The following is a 21,749-nucleotide window of genomic DNA, read 5'->3' as shown; positions in this document are numbered from 1 at the left end:
ATGCGCTAACTTCTAGACCAGATTTTCACATCCTTGCGCCCTCTACCTGGCGCGCCAAGGATGTCGGGGAAACGACACCTATGCGATCCTGAGGACCCCTTCTACGGTTGGCGAGGGCGAAGAGCTGTGCAAAGAGCAGGTCTAGCGATCAGCGCGAGGGGATTTTTACCCAGGTTCGGGCCGCAAATGATGCGTAAAACCCTAGTCCTGCTTGTCTATGTTTATCTTGTGTTCTTCAGTTCTTGGACTAGCTACTATGCGTGCCCAGCCCAAAAAGTCTGAATCCTTCCACAGTACGCCTCAGGCCTCCTTTTATATGTCAAAGGGGTCGCCACAGTGGCACACAGGAGGTGGAAAGTATCTATAGTGAACAAGTTTAACGCCTGACACCGTAGGACAAACGCATTTAATGCGATGTCTATGTGCCCTCTTGCTTTATCGGGGATGGCAACAGAGCTCGTCCCGTCCATCGCCGCTTCGCCTTGCTTCGACGTGCGTCCAAGCTGACGAGGCATGCAGCGCCATCCTGGCTGGCTGGTTGCTGTGCTGGTGCGGTTACGGGGCGTTCACGAAGATCTGCATGCCACCACGCAGGTGCTTGACTAGTCGGCCTAGAAGCTGCATGTTGCCACGCAGGCGCTTGCCTAGTTGGCAGGTTGGTTGCCGCGTCGGAACGGCCATGGGGCAGCGGAGCTTTGGCAGGTGCGGGCCTGGCCGTGGCCCCGCAGATGCCCCCGGCAAGGGTCTTGCTGGAGTCTCGCGGTCGTCCCCGACAAGGATCTTGCCGGGGGTCTTCATCTTCTGGTTCTTATGTAGACTCGCAGGCCTTTGGTCTTCACAAAGATCTGCATGCCACCATGCAGGCGCCCCTGAGCCTTCGTCTCGACGTTGTCGATGGTGTCAGAACTCTCAGGCTCAAGGGTGGCGGCCTTGCTGGTGTTGGGCAAGTCGCCCCGGTGTAGGCCGCCCCGGCAAGGGTGTTGCCGGGGGAAGTCCATCTCGCCCCTTTGCTCTTCATGCCTCTAGCTTGAGTGCTGCCTTGGTAGTCTCGTACCTTTCCTTCCTCTGCCCCGCCAAGCATGGCCGCAGGCGTGGCTATGACTGCCCGTGCACAAGTAAAGGGGTACAAAAAGGCCCCTACTTTTGTACACCGACACCGACCGCCACTCATAAGGAAGAAAATCAAGAAACATCTCATGCTCCAACTTCGTTACATAACGGTTCACCATACGTGCATGCTACGGGACTCACAAACCTTAACATAAGTATTTCTCAAATTCACAACTACTTACTAGCTGGAATATGGGGTTCCGGCAAAACCCTTAAGGTTCGAACTCTGGGGTGCGCGCGAAGTCTTTTCCTCCTACCGATCCACGCCCCAGCTCACTAAGATCTCGCGGACGAACTCGACGAACTCGCAACACAGAAAGACACGAGATTTATAATGGTTCGGGCTACCATTGTGGTGTAATACCCTACTCCAGTGTGGTGGTGGTGGATTGCCTCTTGGGCTGATGATGAACAGTAAAGGGGGAAGAACAGCCTCATGAGGTTGAGGTGTTCTTGTGGCTAGGGTAGGCTCTCGATCAGATCAGATCAAGCTAAGATGCCCCTACGTGGTGGCTAGTTCTACTTATATAGGCCCTGGTCCTCTCCCCAAATATTGAGCGGGAAGGGAGCCAACAACGGCGGGCAAATTTGAAGGGGGACAGCTAGTACAAGCTATCCTGACAAAAGTGGTCTTCGCCTGCGAAAGGCTCTGGTGGTGACGCCGTCTTGGGCTCCACGATGACCTCCGTCCTGCCGTCCTTCTGGTCTTGGTCTCGTTGCACCGATATGGCAACCTTTGCCTGATGCCTCGGTACTCCTCGCCTGTGCTTGCCTCCTTAGCACCAAAGAGGAAACAAGGATGCTGCGCGCGCTGACGCCCGCCTGGTGCCGATCGTTATGGCTCACGTCACGAGAGCCTCATGAGGTTTGCCCTGCCTTGATATCTCCGCTCCTCGTGAGCCTGCCTAGAGGGGCCGCTCCTGAGGAGGTCTTGCGTCGTCCGCCTCGCGAGGCTTGGCCCCTCGCGAGGGTCTTGAAAGCTTTGTTGACGAAGATGGACCGTACGGCCCACTAACTTAGCCACGCCATGGGGCGCAGGCAGGCAAGTCTGGGGACCCCCGTTCCCAGAACACCGACAGTAGCCCCCGAGCCCAAGGTGCGCTCGGGCTTGGCTTCGCAGCGAGGCCAAGGGTCAAGTACGGAGCGCCGCGGGCCCCAAAAGCCTGCGGCCTCGGTTGACGCGTGGCGGTTGATTGGACGTGGGCGTCTCTGCTTCCCCACGCTGCCTTGGCAACTGCACGACATGACAAGTCCCTGCGACATGCAAGGAAAACCATCATTACCTGTGACCGTGGGAGGCGCCGGTTGGCCTTCTTTTGCTATAAATGGGGAGGGGGGCGGAGCCCCCGTCGCCCATCTCTTCCTTGCTTGTTTGATTCTTCCTCCTCGCTCCACCGCCAGTTGCAATGGTGCCGAAGAGGTTCTCTGCTGCGGAGAAGGGTAAGGCCCCATGGGAGGGGCCCGGCTCCCCGGCGCCCAAGCGAGGACGTGGCCGTCCCCGCAAGCATGCCGCGGCCCCCGGCTCCCAGGGCGGCGCCGCGATGCGTGGCAGGAGTCACTCTGGTCGCGGCAGTTCTGTCGACGAAAGGAGGCGCACCATGGTTACACGACCCCCCCCCCAACCGCGGTTCCACGCATCAGAGGTGTTGCCGGAGTTTGTTGTCTGGTCGGAGAATCTGGGCGGCAACTGGCTCCAGCTCCCTCGCTTCTTCGCCGACGATCTGCCGGCCTCCGGTCCCGACGGGCTTTGGTTGCAGGCGGACGGTTGCTGCAACCAGGCTTCTTGGGTCGCGGTCGAGGTCTCCATCGCAGGCAATATAGCTCTGGCCCTCGGTTGGCAGATGTTTGCCCGCGCACGCGGCCTGGGCAGGCGGTGCTCCCTCCACTTCAAATTCGACGGCGACGCGACCCTCTTCGTGAGGGTGTTCGGGGAAGACGGTCGTCACGCCGGATGCTGCCCCAGGGTGAACGACGGCGAGGAGGTGCTCGGCCTTGGCGCTGTTCGGGACGAGGAGGAGGACGAACCCGCCGGCCGCGCCTCGTCTGGCTATGGTGACTCCTCCCATGGCGACAGTTCCAGCAGCGGCGGCCTTGATCAGCCGCCGCGCCCGCCTCGAAGGTGCTAGCAGGTCGTCTCGTCGCCGCGCATCGGTGAAGCGCAAAGAGGGCGACTAGACCCGAGACGTCGCCGTGACTCTGCCCCCGTCGGCTGCTGCAGGGGCGAGCGCTGCTTTTATTATGTTTCCCTTTCCCTTCCTGCATCGAAATGAAACCGGCATGGACCCAGAGGGGCATGTATCGAACCATAACCTATCAACCATTATGCTACGCTTGTTGTTTTAGTGCGGTGTGGCCATTTTGCGCAAAGATAACTTAACCTGGTGCGTTTGGGGTGCCCTCCTCCTTGCGAGGCGTTTATTTCCTCGTGTCCATCTTGACCTGTTTGCTCAGGAACTGTGAAAATTCGTTAAAAGGTGCGCTAAGAGATTCGCCATTCACCCGAGCCTTGACCTGGCGCTTTGCATTGCGGTACCCGAGGGGCACGGACTAGGAGGGATGCGCCAGTTTTTGGGTTCGCACGAGGGTGGCTCGCGAGAAGGCAGAGAGGAGAGAAATGCTCGCGAGGCAGGTAGGAGAGAAATGTCACGAGGGCACCTGCCTAGCCCCCTCGCGAGGATGCGAGAGAAAGAACACGAGCGAACCAGAGCCGGAAAATGCAGTAAGAGGCGAGGGAACTGAATTAGCAAGGAACACCAAAGGCGAACTTCGATTTAAGAAAAAGCGAGCCAACCACGGAAATCAAATGAAAAGCCGCGTCCGGCGCCTAGTCTAGTCTTCAAGTCTTCTCACCAGCGCGGAGCTAAGTGCTGCCACTAGGCGTAGGCGGGAGCCCCAGGGCCTGAGGCCGCCGATCCTGAGACTCGGGGGCGTGTACAGCCCCACTCATTATTATGTAAGAGTGTCACGGGCGGCGATTCTTCATAGGCACCGGGCCTTCTTTACAGGCTCTGGGCCTTTCTTCACAGGCTCTAGGCCTTGCTTCATGGGTAGAACTTCTGGAGGTGCTGGATGTTCCAGGCGTTCTGGATGGGCATCCCGTCCTGCGTCTCCAGGCGCGCTGCACCAGGCCTGGAGACATGGACGACCCTGAACGGGCCCTCCCACATGGGCGAAAGCTTGTGCAGCCCTTCCCTGGAGAGGAACCGCCTTAGGACGAGGTCGCCCACCTCGAGCGTCCTGGAGCGGACGTTGTGGCATTGGTATCGCCGCAGCGCTTGTTGGTACCTTGTTGCCCTCAATGCAGCTTCGCGATGGCTTTCCTCCCTTAGCACGAGATCCATCCCCCGCGTGGCGTCCTGCTGCATTTCGTCGAACGCCGGGACCCGTGCAGAGCGATGCTTGACCTTGTGAGGAAGGACTGCTTCAGCTCCGTAGACGAGGAAGAATGGAGTCTCTCCCGTTGGCTTGGTGGCGGTGGTGCAGATGGACCACAGCACGGACTGGAGCTCGTCGTGCCAGCCGCTGCCGCAGGCCTCCAGCTTCTTCTTGAAGGTCCTGGTCTTAAGGCCCCTCAGGACCTCCGCGTTGGCGCGTTCAGCCTGACTATTGCTCCTGGTGTGCGCCACCGAAGCGTAGCAGATCTGCGTTCCAAGGTTAGCACAGTAGGTTTTGAAGTGGTTAGTAGTAAACTGCGAGCCGTTATCTGTGATGATGCGGTTGGGGACCCGAAAGCGGCTCACGAGGCCCTTGATGAACTTGACAGCAGAGCCGGCCGGGATGGTACGGACGGCTTCCACTTCCGCCCACTTGGTGAACTTGTCGACGGCGATGTAGAGATAGCGGTAGCCCCCTGACGCCCGAGGGAACGGGCCTAAGATGTCCAGCCCCCAGACCGCAAACGGCCACGTGAGCGGGATGGTCTGGAGGCCCTGAGCTGGCTGGTGAATTTGCTTGGCGTGGAATTGGCAAGCCTCGCGGGACTTCACCAGCTCGGCTGCGTCGTTGAGTGCCGTAGGCCAGTAGAATCCACTGCGGAACACCTTGCCGACGAGGGTCCGTGACGACGAATGGTGCCCATAGTCCTCACCGTGTATGTCAATCAGCAACTCCCTTCCTTGATCACTCGAGATGCAGCGCAGCGTGACATCGTTCGGTCATTTCCTGTACAACTCACCGTCTTGGATACAGTATGTCGTGGCCTGCCGGGCCACGCGCTCTGCGTCCTCTTCCTTCTCCGGCAGCGTCCCTTGCATCAGGTACTCCTTGAATTCCTTGATCCAGCATTCCTCCTGGGGCTCGAGCGCCAAGAGCAGCCGAGCTCCTGAGGTCGGGCCATAGGCTGGGGCTCCCGTGGCTGGAGGCTGTGGGAGCTCCTCCCGAGGCTGAGTCGTGCTTGAAAGTGGTGGTGTAGCTAATAGCTTGAAGAGCCGCTCCTCAAAGACACCGGGCTCTGGCGGTTGCCGCTTGGATGCTCTCCTGGCGATGTCGTCGGCTTCCTTGTTGGTGCCCCGGGGCACGTGCTGCAGCGCCAGGCCCGAGAACTGCTTTTCCATCTTGTGCACCTCCGCGAGGTATGCCTCCATATGCTCGTCCTTTGGCTCGTATACCTTGTTGGAGAAGTTGACGAGGAGTTGCGAGTCGCCTCTGACGGTAAGGCGCTTCACCCCTAGAGCTGCTGCAGCCTTCAGGCCAGCTATGAGGCCTTCGTATTCTGCGATATTGTTGGAGACCTTCTCGCCGTGCTGAAAGCAGAGTTGCACGGCGTAGTAGAGCTTGTCCTGAGTGGGCGAGATGAGCACTGCTCCAGCCCCCGCGCCCTGGTGCGCGAAGGTGCCATCGAAATACATGACCCAGCCGTCTGGAGCCTCACTCCCTGGTGAGGTGGACCGGTCTTCGCCTTCCTCAAGTGTCGGGGCATCCGTCCATTCCACCACAAAATCAGCGAGTGCGGCCCCCTTGATGACCTTGGTAGTGCTGAACTCCAACTGGAATGCTTGCAGCTCGATGTTCCACTCAGCGACCCTTCCAGCTGAGTTGGGGCTCCTGAGCACCCTCTCCAATGGGTAGGCTGAGACGACCTTGATGGGGTGGCCCTGGAAGTAGTGTCGCAGCTTGCGTGAGGCCACCAAGAGTGCGAGCAGGAGTTTTTGAGGCATGGGGTAGCGTGCCCTCGCGTCCCGCAGCACGGTGCTGACGAAGTACACCGGGTGTTCGACGAGGGCTGGCACACTGTCGAGTCCCGGGTCCTGCGGAGATTGAGGCATCTCCTGAGGTGGAGGGGTTCCTGAGACCTGACTGTCTTCAGGAGTTTCTGCGACGTTGTCCTGCCGAGCTTGGTCTTCTGCCGTTGAGGCCTTTGCTGCGCCTTCCTGACCCTGCACCACTTTAGCTCCGGCTTGGCGCAGCGCGCCCTTGGCTTGGCACTCCTCCCGAACCGCCACCAGCGCCGCGCTGGCGGAGTACGGGGTGGCGGCAAGGTAGAGTACTAGGGGCTCGAGAGGCCGTGGTGCCACCATCACCGGAGGGCTGGTAAGGTATTTTTTGAGGTCTTAGAAGGCCTGGTCGGCCTCCGGGGTCCACTCGAACGGGCCCTTCTTCTTCATGAGCTTGAAGAAGGGTAAGGCGCACTCTCCCAGCTTGGAGATGAAACGCCCCAATGCGGTCACCCACCCTGCTAGCTTCTGCATCTCTTTGAGGGTCTGTGGTGGGCTCATGTCCTCGATGGCCTTGATCTTCTCTGGGTTCGCCTCGATCCCTCTGTGGGATACGAGGAATCCCAGCAGCTTGCTGGAGGGGACGCCGAACATGCACTTCTCCGGGTTAAGCCTCAAGTTCACTTGGCGCAGGCTCTCGAAGGTCTCCTCCAAGCCTTGAATCAATGTCCTCGCCTCGCGAGACTTTACCACTATGTCGTCGACGTAGGCCTCTGTGTTTCTCCCGAGCTGTCGCCCCAGGGCGATGTGCATCAGCCGCTGAAAAGTCACGCCCGCGTTGCGCAGCCCGAAGGGCAAGCAGGTGTAGCAGTACACCCCACATGGTGTCAGGAAGGCTTTCTTCTCCACATCTTCCACCGCCATCTTGATCTGATGATACCCTGAGAACGCATCCAGGAAGCACAGCAGGTCGCACTCGGCGGTGGAGTCGACGATCTAGTCGATGCGCGGGAGCCGGAACGGATCTTGGGGGCAGGCTTTATTAAGGTTGGTGAAGTCGACGCACATCCGTTCCTTCCCGCCTTTCTTTGGCACTACGACGGGGTTCGCCAGCCACTCGGGATATCGAACTTCGTGAATGGCACCCGCCGCCTCCAGCTTGCGGGTCTCCTGGACGATGAACACCTGCTTCTCAGTGGACTGCCGTCTCGCTCGCTGCTTCACGGGGCGTACGTTGGGGCATACCCTTAGATGATGCTGAATCACCTCCCTCGGGACCCCTACCAGCTGATTGGGCTCCCACGCGAATATCTCCTTGTTTGCGCGCAAGAACCTCACCAAGGCCTCCTCTTGACTCGGGTCAAGGCCGGCGCCTATGGTAAAGGTGGCTCCCGAAGACCCGTCCTCGGTGACCGGCACCTGTTTGGTTTCCGCCTTGTCTTGGGTGAACAACTGCTTCTTCTTGGTAGGCGCGGCCTCCTTGGCCTCGGGGGTACCGGCGCCGGCGGGCTGTGTTGCCGCTGCAGTCTTGAAGGCAAGCCTGAGTGCCGTCACAGCCTCCTTAGTGTCCCCCTTGATGGTGAGGACGCCTTTGCTCCCAGGCATCTTCATGAGGTTGTAGGCCGGGTGAGTCGCCGCCATGAACTGAGCGAGAGCTGGGTACCCGAGGATGGCATTGTACGGGAGACCAATGCGGGCGATGTCGAAGTCTACTAGCTCGGTGCGGTAGTTGTCGCGTGTGCCGAAGGTGACGGGGAGAAGGATCTGCCCCAGAGAGTGGGCAGCTCCACCACCAACTCCTGAGAAGGGCTTGCTAAGGCTGAGCCACTCGAGCGACACGTGAAGAAGGCTGGAGGCTTCTACGGAGAGCAAGTTGAGGTCGGCACCGCCGTCTATGAGGGTCTTGGTAACAGCCACGTTGCAGATGGTGGGCGTGCAGAGCATTGGGAGCATGCCCGAGCCGGCGGTGGAGTCGGGGTGGTCTTCTGAGCCGAAAGTGAGGTCGGCCTCTAGCGCAGCCCAACCCGGCGGAGCCCCCGGGCGCTTGGAGGTGGCCCCAATCTAACGGAGGAACGGTTTGACGTGCCGATCTGAAGGCGGTGCTTGAGAGCCGCCCAGCAGGGTCGCGACTGCGTGGTGCACCGGCACCGCGTAGCGGGCAGCGAAGAGGTCGCGGAGCTCCCCCCAGGACGCCACCGTGGATCCAGGGAGGTTGAGCAGCCAGGCGCGTGGCTCGCCGGCGAGGGCCATGGGGAACCAGTTGGCCATGATCTTGTCGTCGCCTCCGGCCTCGAGGACAGCCTCCTCGTACGCCAGCAGGAACGGCGACGGGTCTGCCGCGCCGTCGTAACGCGGCGGCATCTCTGGCTTGAACTTGGTCGGCCACCGCACCCGCCGCAGGGCGGGGGCCAGGGCTCGACACCCAGATGCCCCGCTGTCGATGCCGGCTGCAGAGGTGGATGGCAGGCCACCTGCCATTGGGGCGAAGTGCGGCGGCGCGGGGCGCAGGCTAGTGGAGAGGAGCTACGGCGCACCCCTACCTGGCGCGCCAAATGTCGGATATGGGGTTCCGGCAAAGCCCTTAAGGTTTGAAATCTGGGGTGCGCGCGAAGTCTTTTCCTCCTACCGATCCACACCCCAGCTCACTAAGATCTCACGGACGAACTCGACGAACTCGCAACACAGAAAGACACGAGATTTATACTGGTTTGGGCCACCATTGTGGTGTAATACCCTACTCCAGTGTGGTGGTGGTGGATTGCCTCTTGGGCTGATGATGAACAGTACAAGGGGAAGAACAGCCTCCTGAGGTTGAGGTGTTCTTGTGGCTAGGGTAGGCTCTCGATCAGATCAGATCAAGCTAAGATGCCCCTACTGTGGTGGCTAGTTCTACTTATATAGGCCCTGGTCCTCTCCCCAAATATTGAGCGGGAAGGGAGCCAACAACGGCGGGCAAATTTGAAGGGGGACAGCTAGTACAAGCTATCCTGACAAAAGTGGTCTTCGCCTGCGAAAGGCTCTGGTGGTGACGCCGTCTTGGGCTCCACAATGACCTCCGTCCTGCCGTCCTTCTGGTCTTGGTCTCGTTGCACCGATATGGCAACCTTTGCCTGATGCCTCGGTACTCCTCGCCTGTGCTTGCCTCCTTAGCACCAAAGAGGAAACAAGGACGCTGTGCGCGCTGACGCCCGCCTGGCGCCCGCCTGGTGCCGATCGTCATGGCTCACGTCACGAGAGCCTCGTGAGGTTTGCCCCGCCTTGATATCTCCACTCCTCGTGAGCCTCCCTAGAGGGGCCGCTCCTGAGGAGGTCTTGCGTCGTCCGCCTCGCGAGGCTTGGCCCCTCGCGAGGTTCTTGAATGCTTTGTTGACGAAGATGGGCCGTACGGCCCGCTAACTTAGCCACGCCGTGGGCCGCAGGTAGGCAAGTCTGGGGACCCCCGTTACCAGAACGCCGACACTAGCATGACTCTAATATCACCATCTTCATATCTCAAAACAATCATAAGGAATCAAACTTATCATAGTATTCAATGCACTTTATATGAAAGTTTTTATTATATCCCTCTTGGATGCCTATCATATTAGGACTAATTTTATAACCAAAGCAAATTGCCATGCTGTTTAGAGACTCTTAGATTAATATAAGTGAAGTATGAGACTTCATTGATTTCTATAAAATAAAACCACCACCGTGCTCTAAAAAGATATAAGTGAAGCACTAGAGCAATTTTGCCTAGCTCAAAAGATATAAGTGAAGCACATAGAGCATTCTAATAAATCACGATTCATGCGTGTCTCTCTCAAAAGGTGAGTACAGCAAGGATGATTGTGGCAAACTAAAAAGCAAAGACTCAAATCATACAAGATGCTCCAAGCAAAACACATATCATGTGGTGAATAAAAATATAGCCTCAAGTAAAGTTACCAATAGACGAAGACAAAAGAGGGGATGCCTTACCGGGGCATCCCCAAGCTTAGGCTTTTTGACATCCTTTAATATTACCTTGGGGTACCTTGGTCATCCCCAAGCTTAGGCTCTTGCCACTCCTTATTCCATAGTCCATCAAATCCTTACCCAAAACTTGAAAACTTCACAACACAAAACTCCAACAGAAAATCTTGTAAGCTTCGTTAGTATAAGAAAATAAATCACCACTTTTGGTACTGTTGTGAACTCATTCTTTATTTATATTGGTGTAATATCTACTGTATTCCAACTTTTCCATGGTTCATACTGATACGTCTCCAACGTATCTACTTTTCCAAACACTTTTGCCCTTGTTTTGGACTCTAACTTGCATGATTTGAATGGAACTAACCCGGACTGACGTTGTTTTCAACAGAACTGCCATGGTGTTATTTTTGTGCAGAAGTAAAAGTTCTCGGAATGACCTAAAAATCCACGGAGACATGTTTTGGAATTAATAAAAAATATTGGTGAAAGAATCAACATCAGGGGGCCCACACCCTGTCAACGAGGGTGCAGGGCGCGCCCACCCCCCTGGGGCACGCCCCCTGCCTCGTGGGCCCCCTGGGACTCCACCGACCTCAACCCCAACTCCATATATTCACGTTCGGTTAGAGAGAAATCAGAGAGAAGGATTCATCACGTTTTACGATACGGAGCCGCCGCCAAGCCCTAATCTTCCTCGGGAGGGCTGATCTGGAGTCCGTTCGGGGCTCTGGAGAGGGGAATCCGTCGCCATCATCATCATCAACCATCCTCCATCACCAATTTGATGCTCACCACCGTGCGTGAGTAATCCCATCGTAGGCTTGCTGGACGGTGATGGGTTGGATGAGATTTACCATGTAATCGAGTTAGATTTGTTAGGGTTTGATCCCTAGTATCCATTATGTTCTAAGATTGATGTTGCTATGACTTTGCTATGCTTAATGCTTGTCACTAGGGCCCGAGTGCCATGATTTCAGATCTGAACCTATTATGTTTTCATGAATATATGTGAGTTCTTGATCCTATCTTGCAAGTCAATAATCACCTACTATGTGTTATGATCCGGCAATCCCGAAGTGACAATAATCGGGACCACTCCCGGTGATGACCGTAGTTTGAGGAGTTCATGTATTCACTAAGTGTTAATGCTTTGGCCCGGTACTTTATTAAAAGGAGGCCTTAATATCCCTTAGTTTCCAATAGGACCCCGCTGCCACAGGAGGGTAGGACAAAAGATTTCATGCAAGTTCTTTTCCATAAGCATGTATGACTATATTCGGAATACATGCCTACATTACATTGATGAACTCGAGCTAGTTCTGTGTCACCCTATGTTATAACTATTGAATTAGGAATCGCATCCGACATAATTATCCATCATTGATCCATTGCCTACGAGCTTTTCACATATTGATCTTTGCTTAGTTACTTTTCCGTTGCCACTGTTATGATTGCTACAAAAACTGCTACTGTTACTTTTGCCACCGTTACCGTTACTTCCATGCAACTTTGCTAGGGTTAGAGAGAATGAAATTATTGAAACAGATAATATTGATGAAAGTGAAGATGAAGATTCTCCCCCTAGATATGAATTGCCTGATGTGCCTGAGGGTTATGTTATGGATGAAGAAACTGCTAGAGACCTTTTTGCTTGCAAAGATAGATATGATCTTAAGAAACTGTTAGCTAAGCTGAAAGAAAAGTCTTTGAATGCTAGAATGAAATATGACCCTGCTTTTGCTACTTCACCTATCTGTATTTCTGATAAGGATTATGATTTCTCTGTCGATCCTGAGTTAATTACTTTGGTTGAATCTGATCCTTTTTATGGCTATGAATCTGAAACTGTTGTGGCACATCTTACTAAATTGAACGATATAGCCACCCTATTCACTCATGAGGAAAAAATTCGTTACTACTATATCCTTAAGTTATTTCCGTTCTCATTAAAGGGTGATGCTAAAACATGGTTTAATTCTCTTGCTCCTGGTTGTGTGCGTAGTCCCCAGGATATGATTTATTACTTCTCTGCTAAATATTTCCCCGCTCATAAGAAACAAGCTGCCTTAAGGGAAATATATAATTTTGTGCAAATTGAAGAAGAGAGTCTCCCACAAGCTTGGGGGAGGCTTCTCCGATTACTTAATGCTTTGCCTAATCATCCTCTCAAGAAAAATGAAATACTTGATATCTTTTATAATGGACTAACCGATGCTTCCAGAGACCACCTGGATAGTTGTGCTGGTTGTGTTTTCAGGGAAAGAACTGTTGAGCAAGCTGAATTGCTATAAAATAATATATTGAGTAATGATAATGATTGGACACTTCCTGAACCAACTCATAAGCCAACTCCGAAGAAAAGGGGTATTATCTTTCTCTGTCCTGAAGATATGCAAGAGGCAAAGAAATCTATGAAAGAAAAGGCTATTAAAGCTGAAGATGTTAAGAATTTACCACCTATTGAAGAAATACATGGTCTTAATAACCCGACACAGGTAGTAAAGGTAAATTCTCTCTATAGATTTGATGAGGGTGATATTCCTCGTTATAAGTCTGCTAGTCAATGCTTGGATGAGTTTGATAATTTTATTGTTAAACAAGAAAATTTTAATGCCTATGTTGGTAGACAATTGAAACGTAATGCTTATATGGTTGAACACTTGAGTGATTATATGTCTAGAGTTAAAGGTGACCTTAAACTTATTGGTAAACATGCTTCTATGGTTACCACTCAGGTATAACAAGTGCTTAAAGCACAAGATGATTTGCTCAATGAATTAAATAATAAGAAAAATGATAATGATGTTAGAGTTATGACTAGAGGGGGTAGAATGACTCAGGAACCTTTGTATCCTGACGGCCACCCTAAGCGAGTTGAGCAAGATTCTCAGAGAACTAATGTTGATACACCTAGTCCTTCTAAGAAGAAGAACAAGAAAAATGATAGGACTTTGCATGCTTCTAGTGAACTTGTTGTTGACACACCTGAGAATCCCAATGATATTTCTATTTTTGATGCTGAAACACAATCTGGTAATGAACATGAACCTAGTGATAATGTTAATGATGATGTTCATATTGATACTCAACCTAGCAATAACAATGATGTAGAGATTGAACCTGCTGTTGATCTTGATAACCCACAATCAAAGAATCAACGTTATGATAAGAGAGACTTCGTTGCTAGGAAGCACGGTAAAGAAAGAGAACCATGGGTTCAGAAACCCATGCCTTTTCCTCCTAAACCATCCAAGAAAAAGGATGATGAGGATTTTGAGCGCTTTGCTGAAATGATTAGACCTATTTTTTGCGTATGCGTTTGACTGATATGCTTAAAATGAATCCTTATGCTAAGTATATGAAAGTTATTGTTACAAATAAAAGAAAGATACCAGAAGCTGAAATTTCCACCATGGTTGCCAATTATACTTTTAAAGGTGGAATACCTAAGAAACTAAAAGATCCAGGAGTACCAACTATACCATGCTCCATTGAAAGAAACTATGTTAAAACTGCTTTATGTGATCTTGGAGCCGGTGTTAGTGTTATGCCTCTCTCTTTATATCGTAGACTTGATTCTATTTGAATAAGTTGACACCTACTGAAATATCTTTGCAAATGGCCGATAAATCAACTGATATACCTGTCGGTATTTGTGAGGATGTGCCTGTTGTGGTTGCAAACGTTACTATTTTAACGGACTTTATTATTCTTGATATTCCCAAGGACGATAGTATGTCTATTATCCTTGGTAGACCCTTTTTGAATACTGCAGGGGCTGTTATTGATTGCAACAAAGGCAATGTCACTTTTCATGTTAATTACGATACACTTTCCGAGGAAACAACCTCAAGTCCACAGTATCAATTCTATTGGAAAAAATTCAACGATTACTATTGGAGGTTTTGAATTCCCTCTTCCTACTGTCAAGAAGAAATATGATATTCTTATTGTTGGGGACATGCATATCCCCGTTGAGGTAACCTAGTGTTATTCAAAAAATTCTCCGGTTTCATGCGACTCGGAAAGAGTTTGTTAACAAGACTTGATCAGCCTTGTTAGCGGATTCCTTTTGATGAGGACGAGATGGATGAAGTTAGAAAGCACAACTCTCTGTACCCTCCTTTTACTTTCTGTTATTTAGATTAATTAAAGCAAAAATAGTATTTTCTGTCTGTTTTCTGAATTATCCTTGCAATAAAAGTACCCCGAAAATAAAAGTTCTCCAAACGTCCTGAAAATGAAATATGATTTTTTGTAGAATATTTAAGAATTTCTGGCACTCAGAACACACCAGGGGGGCCACCATTTGTCCATGAGGGTACATGGCGCGCCCACCCCCCTAGGGTGCGCCCCCTGCCTCGTGGGCCCCACATGGACCCCCTCCACTTATTCCAGCACCCACTCACTTCGTCTTCCTCCAGAAAAAATCTTCCCATAGCTCAAACCCGTGTTCTAGCTCATCTTGCTGCAATTTTCGATCTCTTTGCTCAAAGCTCCATTCACAAAACTGTTTTGGGGGATTGTTCTTCGGTATGTGACTCCTCCAATGGTCCAATTATTTTTTATTCTAGTGCTTTATTTATTGCAATTTTTTGCTGCTAAGCTGACCCTGTTTTTGAGCTTGCATGTCAAATTTATATGGTCCAAAGTAGTTTTAATGCATGGCATAGCCTCTAAGCACTTGTGGGAGTAGTTGCTATCAATATTGTTGAGTTTGGTTCACTTTTATTTTGAGTCACTAAAAATTTCAGAATTTTTAGAGGGAGAAAATGTTGAAGAGATTGTTGAGAGGCTCTTCGAGCCAAAGCTCGAAGGATAAGCAAAATGAGGAGAATAAAAAGCCCAAATACAATCTTCCTCACACTGCGGAGGTTCGGTTGTGCGAATGGCCTTGTGACGTGTTCTTGAGAGCTGCTGGAATTTACGATGACTTTTATTACTTGGCTGAGAATGCAGGCCTCACCGACTTCCTCCACGACCAGCGCGAACAGTATCTCCTACTCACTAATATTTTCATGCAAATTTTTTTTTCATGCTAAGAAATCACCACCTTCAGTGGAGTTTCACTTATATGATGAGGTTAAGGAGATGTCACTCCATGATTTTTGTCGGATCTGCAAGATACCCTTTGTGGGCAGCATCGAGGAACCACACCGTAGTGATGTGGATGGATTTATTGATAGAATTGTTGTAGGAGAAACGAGGAAAGTTTCCGATGCAAGAATTACTAGTATACATTTTCCTATTCTACGTTTCTTTGCGATATTTGCTAGTAGATGCTTAATTGGTCGCGGGAACAGTAGAAATCTTAGTGCTCCTGATCTTGTCATTTTGCGCCATGCTTTGTTTCGTGATACAACTTTCAGCCTAGGCGCTATTGTTGCTAAACGATTCAGTCTGAACCGTACAAAGGGCCCCATCTTCAGAGGCATATTTTCTTCACGCGTTGCTGAACACTTTGAGATACCTATTAGGCATTATGAGAAAGAGGAAAAGTTGCTACCCCTTGTTTTTCTGGATTATAAGAGTATGGTAGCACATGAATTTATTGTTAAAAATAAGAAGAAGATGCTTAAGTATAATTTGATATTTGATAAACTCACTGTGAGATTATTACCTTGCCTGCACCCTCTTTGTTTAACATACTTTCAGGCATGTACCTCATCTTGCCAGAGGCCATTTATGCATACTGGAGGCTGACACAAGTCCCAGAGCCTGAGCCTGAGCCACCACTTGACCCTTATCGATAGTCTGTTTATCAGTGGGATCCGGAGGAGATCGCCAACCAGTGGCACCCTGAGGACCCTCCTCGGTACACCGGAGAGAGTCTCTTCGATCCGTGGGCATAGACCAACTTAGGCCAAAAGCCTAAGCTTGGGGGAGCACGTATTTCTCACCGACATTACATTCATGTTCACACACTCATGCCAGTTGTCGATGCTCATACTTTTTCATTGTACTATCCATGCTAGTTTATTTTCTTTTCTAAGCCTTCTTTTGTGTGTTTGAAGAAAACCTTAAGAAAAACAAAAAAATAGTTATAGCATTTAGCTAGTTTACTTTTCATGCCTGTAGTAGTAATTAAAAGAAAACCCAAAAAGATTTCTCGTTCTTCTTTTGCTTGTTGGGAGCTTTCCCGTGTAAATAGTTTTATTTCTTTTCTTTTCTTTGGGGGTCGAGAGGAGAAGACCACGATGAAAATGTTGAGTGGCTCTCATATGCATTACTGTTGATTTAACCAAGAGCCCATATTACCTTGTCTTCTCCCTTGTATCAAATGCTTGCAGATTCCAGCTTAGTCCAATGCGTGTGCCCTATTATTATTATCCACACCGTTCGGTCGTGCGAGTGAAAGGCAATAATGACGACATATGATGGACTGATTGAGATGAGAGAAGCTGGTATGAACTCGACCTATCTTGTTTTTTGTAAATATGATTAGTTCATCGTTCCTGATTCAGCCTATTATGAATGAAACATGTGTGCAATGACAATTAGAGATTATAGTTGCTCATGCAATGCTTAATTAGCTAGGAGTTTATAATGGTTTACCTTGCGTGCCAACATGTTATTAAAATGGTTGTGATGTGGTATGATAGGGTGGTATCCTCCTTTGAACGATTCGAGTGGCTTGACTTGGCACATGTTCACGCATGTAGTTGAAACAAAATCAACATAGCCTCCACGATATTTATGTTCATGGTGATTTATATCCTACTCATGCTTGCACTCATTGTTGATTAATCTTAATGCATGTTCATGACTGTTGTCGCTCTCTAGTTGGACGCTTCCCAGTCTCTTTCTAGCCTTCACTTGTACTAAGCGGGAATACTGCTTGTGCATCCACTTCCCTAAAACCCCAAAGTTATTTAATATAAGTCCACCATACCTTCCTATATGCGGTATTTACCTGCCGTTCCAAGTAAATTTGTATGTGCCAAACTCTAAACCTTCAAATGAAATTCTGTTTTGTATGCTTGAATAGCTCATGTATCAACTAGGGTTGTCTATATCTTCCATTCTAGGTGGGCTATTCTCACGATGAGTGGACTCCGCTCATCACTCACGAGAAAATGGCCGGTAACAGGGATGCCCAGTCCCATGCTCAAATCAAAATAATTGCAAACAAAACTCCCCCAGGATTGTTGTTAGTTGGAGGCACCCGTTGTTTCGGACAAGCCATGGATTGATGTTTGTTGGTGGTGGGGGAGTATAAACTTTACCATTCTGTTTGGGAACCGCCTATAATGTGTGTAGCATGGAAGATATCGAGATCTTTTGGTTGTTATGTTGACAATGAAAGTATGCCACTCAAAATATTATTTATCTCTGTTTCAAAACTCGAGCTCTGGCACCTCTGCAAATCCCTGCTTCCCTCTGCGAAGGGCCTATCTATTTACTTTTATGTTGAGTCATCATCCTCTTATTAAAAAGCACCAGTTGGAGAGCACCGCTGTCATTCGCATGCATTGCTATTAATTTACATTGAGTATGACTGTGACTGGATCTCTTTTACCATGAATTACAATGTCTAGTCAGTCCTTGATTTTCAGGGGTGCTCTGCGTTTATGTTTTACGGTCTCCGAAAGGGCTAGCGAGATACCATCTTGTTATATCATGTTATGATTGTTTTGAGAAAGTGTTGTCATACGAGATTTATTATTATTGCTCGCTAGTTGATTATGCCATTGATACGAGTAAACATGAGACCTAAATGTTATTGTGAATATGGTTAGTTCATAATCTTTGCTGAAAACTTGAATGCTGGCTTTACATATTTGCAACAACAAGATCAAACAGAGTTTGTAAAAGTTTTTCTTTATCACTTTCAGTTTGTCAACTGAATTGCTTGAGGATAAGCAAAGGTTTAAGCTTGGGGGAGTTGATACGTCTCCAACGTATCTACTTTTCCAAACACTTTTGCCCTTGTTTTGGACTCTAACTTGCATGATTTGAATGGAACTAACCCGGACTGACGCTGTTTTCAGCAGAACTGCCATGGTGTTATTTTTGTGCAGAAATAAAAGTTCTCGGAATGACCTGAAAATCCACGGAGATACGTTTTGGAATTAATAAAAAATATTGGCGAAAGAATCAGCATCAGGGGGCCCACACCCTGTCCACGAGGGTGCAGGGCGCGCCCCCTGCCTCGTGGGCCCCCTGGGACTCCACCGACCTCAACCCCAACTCCATATATTCACGTTCGGGGAGAAAAAAATCAGAGAGAAGGATTCATCGCGTTTTACGATACGGAGCCGCCGCCAACCCCTAATCTTCCAGTTCTCTATTTTGAGGAGTTCATGTATTCACTATGTGTTAATGCTTTGTTCCGGTTCTCTATTAAAAGGCGGCCTTAATGTCCCTTAGTTTCCAATATGGACCCCGCTACCACGGGAGGGTAGGACAAAAGATGTCATGCAAGTTCTTTTCCATAAGCACGTATGACTATATTCGAAATACATGCCTACATTACATTGATGAACTGGAGCTAGTTCTGTGTCACCCTATGTTATAACTATTGCATGAGGAATTGCATCCGACATAATTATCCATCATTGATCCATTGCCTACGAGCTTTTCACATATTGATCTTTGCTTAGTTACTTTTCCGTTGCCACTGTTACAATTGCTACAAAAACTGCTACTGTTACTTTTGCCACCGTTACCGTTACTTCCATACTACTTTGCTACTAAATACTTTGTTGTAGATATTAAGTCTTTCAGGTGTGGTTGAATTGACAACTCAACTGCTAATACTTGAGAATATTCTTTGGCTCCCCTTGTGTCGAATCAATAAATTTGGGTTGAATACTCTACCCTCGAAAACTGTTGCGATCCCCCCGATACTAGCCATAGATGCATCAAAATAAGCAAACAACACGCGAAAAACAGAATCTGTCAAAAACAGAACAGTCTGTAGCAATCTGGATATTTCGAATACTTATGTAACTCCAAAAATCCTGAAAAACTAGGAAGTCCTAGATAATATGTTTATTAATCTTCTGCAAAAATAATCAACTAAAAATCACTCTCTGGCTAAAATGAGAATTGTTTTCGTGATTGCAAAGTTTCTGTTTTTCAGCAAGATCAAATTAACTATCACCGTAGGTTATCGCATAGGTCTTACTTAGCACAAACACTAATTTAAGCACAAAACCACATCTAACCAGAGGCTAGATGATTTATTCAAAGCAAAACAGGACCTAAAAAGCAAGAACAAAAATAAAATTGGGTTGCCTCCCAACAAGCGTTATTGTTTAACGCCCCTAGCTAGGCATAAAAACACGAATAGATCTAAGTATTCTCATCTTCGGTATTCAATCCATTAATCACACACTCATGATTCTTAGGAGATTCTTTAGTTTTATAAATGATCAAACTCCTAAGCAAGAAATTGAGAAATTCATTCGTGACAATAGGTTCCTTAATAATATCGAGAAAATTGGGGTGAACACTAATTGATTTAAGATCTTCATTGTTCTTACTAGAAGATTCACCCTTATTTTTAGGAACATAAACAAGCTTTGAAATCTTAGGAGGACGATTTGGAGTAGTTTTAACAGAGGAAAAAGAGGTACCCAAGTTGGTAATAATATCTTCTAGTTTGCCAATTCTAGTAGAATCTTGATCTATCTTTTCATTAACTAGTGGTTCCTTTTCCCTAAGATTCTTAAAGGTAACTCCTACTTTAGACCCATATTGAGTAATCTGATTATGAATCTTTTTATCCAAATTTTCAATCAACTCAACGGTACCAATTTTATTCTCAATAATATCAAGTCTTTGCATTACATGTTCCAAAGTTAAACAATTCCATTAACCAAACGAGGTGGTGGGCCTAGCAAATCTATCATGGCATTATAGGAATCGAAAGTATGGCTCCCCAAGAAAGTTCCCCCAGTAATGGTATCTAGAACATATCTATTCCAAGGTGTAACGCCTACATAAAAATTGCGAAGAAGAACAACAGTAGATTGCTTTCGAGTAGATCTATTTTGAGCATTGCAAATTCTATACCAAGCATCTTTCAAATTTTCTCCTTCCCTTTGTTTGAAACTGAGAACTTCAGTATCAGGAGTGCTCACAATAATGGAAGGACTAGCCATAAGAGCTAATCGAGCGTTCAAACACACGAGCACACAAAAAGCAAACGAAGAAGACGAACGGAAGAGAGGTGAAGAAAAGGCGAATCTTTTGGAAAATCGTTTTAGAAGTGGGGGAGAGGAAAACGAGAGGCGAATGGCGAATAATGTAATGCGAGAGATGAGAGTTTATGATGGGTACTTGGTATGTCTTGGCTTGGTGTAGATCTCCCCGGCAACGGCGCCAGAAATCGGCGAGTTGTCAGGAGATCAAATCTTGACTTGACTTGGCGTAAACCTCACCGGCAACGGTGCCAGAAATCCTTCTTGCTACCTCTTGAGCTTGCGTTGGTTTTTCCCTTGAAGAGGAAAGGGTGATGAAGCAAAGTAGCATAAGTATTTCCCTCAGTTTTGAGAACCAAGGTATCAATCCAGTAGGAGACTACGCGACAAGCCACCGAATACCTGCACAAACAAACACCAACTTGCAACCAACGCGACAAAGGGGTTGTCAATCCCTTCATGGTTATTTGCAAAGTGAGATCTGATAGAGATGGATAAACGGTAAAGTAATATTTTTGGTATTTTTGGTTTATGAAACGGAAAGTAAAGATTGCAAAGTAAGAGAATAGGAAACTAGAGATTGTAGATCGGAAACTTATATGATGTAAAATAGACCCGGGGCCATAGGTTTGACTAGAGGCTTCTCTCAAGATAGAAATTATTACGGTGGGTGAACAAATTACTGCCAAGCAATTGATAGAAAAGCGCAAAGTTATGACGATATCTAAGGAAATGATCATGAATATAGGCATCATGTCCGTGTCAAGTAGACCGACTCCTGCCTGCATCTACTACTATTACTCCACACATCAACCGCTATCCATCATGCATATAGAGTATTAAGTTCATAAGAACGGAGTAACTCATTAAGAAAGATGACATGATGTAGCGGGATTAACTCAAGCAATATGATGAAAACCCCATCTTATTATCCTCGATGGCAACAATACAATACGTGCCTTGCTGCCCCTACTGTCACTGGGAAAGGACACCGCAAGATTGAATCCAAAGCTAAGCACTTCTCCCATTGCAAGAAAAACCAATCTAGTTGGCCAAACCAAATCGATGGTTCAAAGAGACTTGAAAGATATCAAATCATGCATAAAAGAATTCAGAGGACATTCAAATAATATTCATAGATAAGCTGATCATAAATCCACAATTCATCAGATCTTGGCAAACACACCATAAAAGAGTATTACATCAAATAGATCTCCAAGAACATCGAGGAGAACTTTGTATTGAGAATCAAAGAGAGAGAAGAAGCCATCTAGCTACTAGCTATGGACCCGTAGGTCTGAAGTAAACTACTCACGCTTCATCGGAGAGGCAATGGTGTTGATGTAGAAGCCCTACGTGATCGATTCCCCCTCCGGAAGGA

The sequence above is a fragment of the Aegilops tauschii genome, chromosome 4 (assembly GCF_002575655.3).
Source record: "Aegilops tauschii subsp. strangulata cultivar AL8/78 chromosome 4, Aet v6.0, whole genome shotgun sequence".
NCBI classification, from domain to species: domain Eukaryota; kingdom Viridiplantae; phylum Streptophyta; class Magnoliopsida; order Poales; family Poaceae; genus Aegilops; species Aegilops tauschii.
The sequence above is the reverse complement of the archived record's forward strand: the minus strand, read 5'-3'. Positions refer to the sequence as shown.